Source organism: Tyto alba, unplaced genomic scaffold, assembly GCF_018691265.1.
Source record: "Tyto alba isolate M040663 unplaced genomic scaffold, T.alba_DEE_v4.0 Super-Scaffold_46, whole genome shotgun sequence".
NCBI lineage: Eukaryota > Metazoa > Chordata > Aves > Strigiformes > Tytonidae > Tyto > Tyto alba.
Genome location: NW_024881322.1, coordinates 4629672 through 4635671, shown reverse-complemented (window position 1 = coordinate 4635671; position 6000 = coordinate 4629672).

Here is a 6000-nt window from a genome sequence, read left to right as displayed (position 1 = left end):
CTCAGTGGATGAGCCCTAATTGCTTAGCCTGGCACAACGTGAGCCATCGCCTAGCACGGCGTCCAATCCCAACTGCTCGTGCCACAGTTTCTCAGGGGTACAACGCTCCAGCACTGTCTCAGAGGCAGCTCTGACCACCAATTAGTTCCAACACAGAACGGTCGTGCTTCCATTCAACTTCTCTGAAGAGAGGAGGGAGCGACCACTCTGTAGGCCTCCGGATGCCTTTTGTTCCCGGTTTCACTCTGGGAACATGGCAGAAAGGAAGAGGCTGTGAGGCTGGGAGCTGAGCAAAAAACTGCACACCCAGGATACAAACTGTCTGAGTGATTCTACTGTCCTGTCTGGTGCTAGAGAGTGCTGGAGGGGTGGGGAGCAGGAAGGCTGGGGTTATGGTGGTGTCTCTAGCTGTGTATTGAATGCAGCCTCAGTAAGTATGTGCCAGGATTATCCAACCTGTTGAACAAAGGAGAGGTGCCAGTTTTAGTACCCCTCTTGCAGGCTCTACGGCTGTTGGCTCCGAGTACCCGCCTTGGCACAAGCACTGTAGAATGCAAGCATCCAGCCTCATCCTCCTTGTGCGTTGGCCATGGCTCCTTGGAGCTGCAGGCAGTGACACAGACTGACCTGCCAATGGAACCACCACAGTCCAGGGGACTGCTCAACATCCCTGTTCCAGCATCTACCAAAAAAGAGAAGCCAAGGCGGAACACAATCCTGACCTATATGTGGAAACTCCACAGCCTCATGGCTCTGTGACACCCCAGCAGCCTGCGTGAACCAGAAAGGGAAGACTTTTTGTCCTGCCCAGCTACACCAGTGCCCTCAGCTGGCACTGTCTCTGGGTCTGCTGTTCTCTCAGCCTGTACAGACACACAAATGTTGGCAGGAGAATGATATATTTTTTTCTTTGATCTCTGGCTATTTAGAGAGGAAGTGGTAGGCCAGATACTACTTCTACACTGTGGAAATCAGGACACATTTGGTGGACTGGGAAGGAAGAATAATGCAATGTGCTAGGATTCCAGTACCGCACTATTAATAGTCACTTGTAAACCCCTATTGCAGTTCCTCATCAAAGTAACCATTTTTTGAAATGTCTCAGGGCCCAAACCTATGGGATACTGTGGCCCCTCCATGGAAGTCAGTAGAAACTGATGGCACAGCTCAGCATTCTGTAGGATCAGGCCGTCGATAATAAATAAGAAGGATCTGAGCAAGAAAGCCCACCAGACGACTTAGTAGATAAGCATACTGCTTGGAGAGGGGCCAGGAAAGAACCGTGCCTGAAGAGGCTGCCTGTGGGAAGAGAGTCCTTTGCAACACTTCTCCTGCACTGAACATACCTGTTAATCCCACTCACCACTGTCCTGGGAAGTAGGAAAAAGAAGCTCTCAGTCTGCTCCATTTCTGCCTATCATCCAGTTGCTGGGAAGGAACCACTTAGGATGCAGCCTCTGCGCTTTGCTTGGTGATGGGTTTCACTACAAGAAGCCTTGCCATGGAACTCCTTATTTTGGGGTTGGCCAATCCCACTTACTTGTGCAAAAAGCAAGGATAAGCCAGTCCTAAAAAAAGAGAAGAGAAAGCGTGAGAAAGGCGAGGAGAGAAGATGTGCTTTTACAAATCGGTTTCTGCACTGGCAGATTATTACCATTTACACTAATTCAAATATTTAATATCCAAAAGAATTACTGTTGCATAAAATGCAGTTGAGGCAATTTTACGTGTAGCTTATTAGCGCTGCCTGGTAACGGATTATACTAAATACACAATGTTTAAAGTGAGATATAAAGCCAGCAAGATGTAAATGTGATTTTATTCTATTCCTCCTCTTTCATTTGAAATGAGAAGGGCTTGCTGGAGACAAAATGGGGAATACTAAACTAGGAGAAACTGTAAAATGGCAAACTAAGCTACAGCCGACTTCACACAGTAATTAATGACAGAGAGACAACCTCTCTGGTCATGTGCATCTTATGCAACTCTGCTCGAGTGCAAATGCTCAACTGGAGAACAGGTCATCTACAAAACAAAAGATGGGGGAAGAAAACAGGAGCAGTTCATCTGAACATAAATTTATCTTAACATTTTTGAGGAGTTAAAAAATATTGTATTAAGGCACTGCATTTTGAAATCTGTAACTTAATTCACTGCAGTTTCTAAGGTAACAGCTTAGTGGGACTCAAACAGAAACAAACTGCAAGCTGTCAATGCAACAAATTACTGCCTCATGGGTAGAGGCAATTAGGATCCCAGCTGCCATTAACAGCAACAGTATTTCACCTTACTCTCTCTCACATTGTGCTAAGAACATTCTCTCTATGCAACAAATCCTCTGAGATGCAACTCTATTTTCTTTTAAAAAACTTTTATTTCATGATCCAAATGCTATTTAAGTAGACAAAAAGATGACTTAACTGCATATAAGACTCTATCTGTCTTGTCTCTAGTTAATCGTTACCAGCTCTTCCTGTTACCCTGTTAAAGATTTAGACAATTCAGTGCCAGGGTTAAAAGTAAGGTAGCACTGGTTAGTGGCTAGTGCCATCTTGTGAACAAAATTCCAAACACCCTTCCTTCACCCTTTTTGATCAAACCGTACCTATGCAGCAGAGCAGAGGAAAAAAAAAAAAAAAAACAAAACAACTTTTGCACAAATAAGTAATTTCATGATAAGAGCTCCATATTTAGGCATAAAGCATGAGTCTAAGCCTCCAAAGGGGCCAGATAAGAGCCTGACAAAGTAGAGACAGTCTAAAGAGAAAGTTATTTTACAGTACAGCTGCTGGTAAGAGAAGCTATTCCTTTTTCACTGCATTGTAAACACTACCTAATGTTACCCTCACTCAAGAAATACGCAACATGCCAGCCACAAGCCTTGCTAACTAACACCGACAGAGAAACTTTCCTTCCTTTTGTAGGTCAGTTTCTTTTTTAAAACCCTTTTTTTTCCCTCTACCTGGGCTTCAAAGAGCAGTGGAAGACAAGGTCGCTCTAAAACTACTGAATATAAAGGGGTTTATGCTATAAATCCAGCAGGCTGCCAAACACCGCGATCACCATCTCTCCAACCTCCCTACGGACTCCACGAGGGCTGGATTTGCTGTGTTCTGACCAGGAACAGACTGGAAAGACAGGAGAGATCAGGTGAAGAGCAGCACTGCCACTCCTCATAACACACCAACATTTTTACTATAGTGTCTGCTCCTGGCACCATGCAATTGTAACTGAAACACTTATATTTAAAACGAAAATACTTATTTTGTATCCCTCCAGCAAGGCACTTTTATATTTTTTTCTCTTTCCCGCCCACACACTTCCCCCCACCCCACCCCATCTCATGGATTTTCAGTACCTACTTCATCAGTTTTTATGGTCAGGTTTGACTGTATCCATGGATCATCTTTTCCCAACATCCAGGATCAGCAAGGGGAGGGATGCATTAGATCTCCCACCATAAAGTGCGATTCCCTTTACTATCCTGGAGTTGCAACATCTCTCAAGGAATTCAGGTGAAGTTTTCCCATTGACTTTGACAGAAGGAGCCTTTTATCGTGTCCATTTCCAATCTGGAAAAGTACCTTCCAGTGTTGCCCTTTTACCCAAACCTTTCCTTTTCAAAGATGCATTGTGGTTACTTCTTCATCTCCTAGACTTTGAAAAACTTGACAGTTGTAGCAGTAGGAAAATAAGAAGACTTAGAACTCACATCAAACGTAGCTACTGGTTTCTTATGTACCATTTTTCACTCCAAGATCCTTCCCTCTTCCCTACAGGGCAGAAAATGAGAGGCAAGGCTTGAAATCACCCAGGAAAACAACAGCAGGGTTGGGAATGGTAGTCTTGTCTTTCAAATTGCAGTGATAAGACTCTTAGGAACCATGTTTTCCTTCATCAGAGCTAGTATCTCTCATTAACCAGAGGATCTGCTCTGCAGCAAGATAGCTTGATATTTAGATACTGAACCAAGATATGGGAAATAAATTTCTTCAGTCCCATTTTCGCAGTAAGTTAAATCTGAAGTAGGGGAAATATCAATCTCTATCTCTTATCACAAATGAGATGTCCTTCCTTCCTCTTCTTAACCATCTTGCATAACTGAATGGTTACAATTTTTAGGATGGGGATTGTCTCTTACTCTCTGTGTCTACAGCACCCAGAACCACGCTGTCCCATTCATGGGTTTCCAGTTACTGGCACAACAACCATGCAGTGAACATTTTTAAAGGGGTTTGTTCAAAAGAATCCTCTTCCGAATACATCATATGTTAAACTTGACATTTGGGTTCCATTCACCCTCACTCTATTCAGAGACTCCCCTCTAGTCCTGTACAAGCTACCATTTCAGCACTTTATATTTCTTTCTGCCTCCTGTAATATTCAACACATGCATCGTAAAATCAAAAGCAATAAAAACTTAGCTAAAGTAAGGATATATACGATGTTAAAGGCTCCGGGAAATGTCAAATCAAGCCACAAAAGCAAATTTCTCTTACTTTACTCATTCTTATGACTCATACTTTAGTCATATTTATGAATATAGTCAACAGTAACATATTCCCAACTCTCTACAAAACTAAATGAAACAAAACCATATCATCACAGTAACAGACAGTTACACTACTGCTACCTGTGTTGCTGCAAAACCATTAGGGTATCCCTGGAGCAAAGTCAACTGTTTCTTATTTATATATGAATAATGCCACTGTTGCAGCAACAGTTTTACTTGCATGCTTTTTGAGCATGCCAGGCACATTCTAGCTCCTCTCTTTAAATTTTTGAAAGCTGTTTTAAAAAAAAAAAAATTTAAAGGATAGCAATCTTCGGATTTTTTTAGATTATTTCAGTACTACAAAATGCTGCCTGACATTGCATTTCCTGCAAAATGTCAGGCTAGCCTTGCACATGAACAAACCATGTTGCTGCTAGCAGTGACAAAACAGTCTTGCTCTTACACCAGTTTCACAAGAAGCCTTTCTTTTACAGAAGTACTAATACATCTTAAGATCTGTTATAACTGCAAAATAATACTATCTCACTGATTTACTGTTGGTGACCAAATCAGACAAAGGGCTCCCATAAGAAGTCTGCACAAATGAAGTATAAACTGTGCATTATGGAACCAAGGTAAAAGCTCTCAATACCAGTACCAGCTGACAAGCTTACCCAGTCTTCAGTGGGCTTTTGACACTGCCCTACTTTAAAAGATATATGTGGTTCATGTTGTAGAGTCTGTTTGTACTATTTTCTTTTCCTTTAAGGTTCAGTTATGTTATTTTTTAAAAGCCTTTATTTAGTGGCTTGGAAAGGATCCCTTGAGTAAAAGGGCAGGCTAATATTTTGTATAGAGGAAAGTCTGTAAGGGGAAGATTTTTCAGTATTTCTAAAATATATTCTGGCTCTGTATCAGCTTGATTGTTTCAGTTTACTTTGAAGTGGGTTCTTCTCTCTTCTGAGTTCTTACTTCTAACAGGCTTTCTCTTGGCCGTTGTGTCCCAGCCAAGTCCAGATCAAAAATATACAGATGGTTGCAGATCCTTAATTTATTAGCTGCTTTCAAAATCAAAAACAAAGCCTGAAACTGTTACTGGAAGCTGATCCAAAGCCAGCAAAAGTCTTTAGTGGCATGGACTGTGGAGCAAAGCGGGTATGCTACTGTATCACGCGGAGAGTCCAGAACATCTGCATATTCAGCTTCCAGTAAGTGACTCACATCCAGACAAGAGGCTACAAATGTGACGTTCTCTGGGGTCAGGTCCTAAAGGACATGACAGAGCATCCTCAAATGCTGAATGTGAAATACGTGTTTAGACACTTCAGGCAGATCATCACAGCTAAGTCTAAGAAGATTTACAGGATTTCAGAACTATCTTTCTGAAGGTAGTTCAGGAAAAAAAAATAGTGGTGATGGTTTTATGGCTTCTTCAAAGTATTTTTATGTTCCTATGAAATCTGCTTTGCTAATAAAACAAGTAGAACAGAACATTTATTATATTT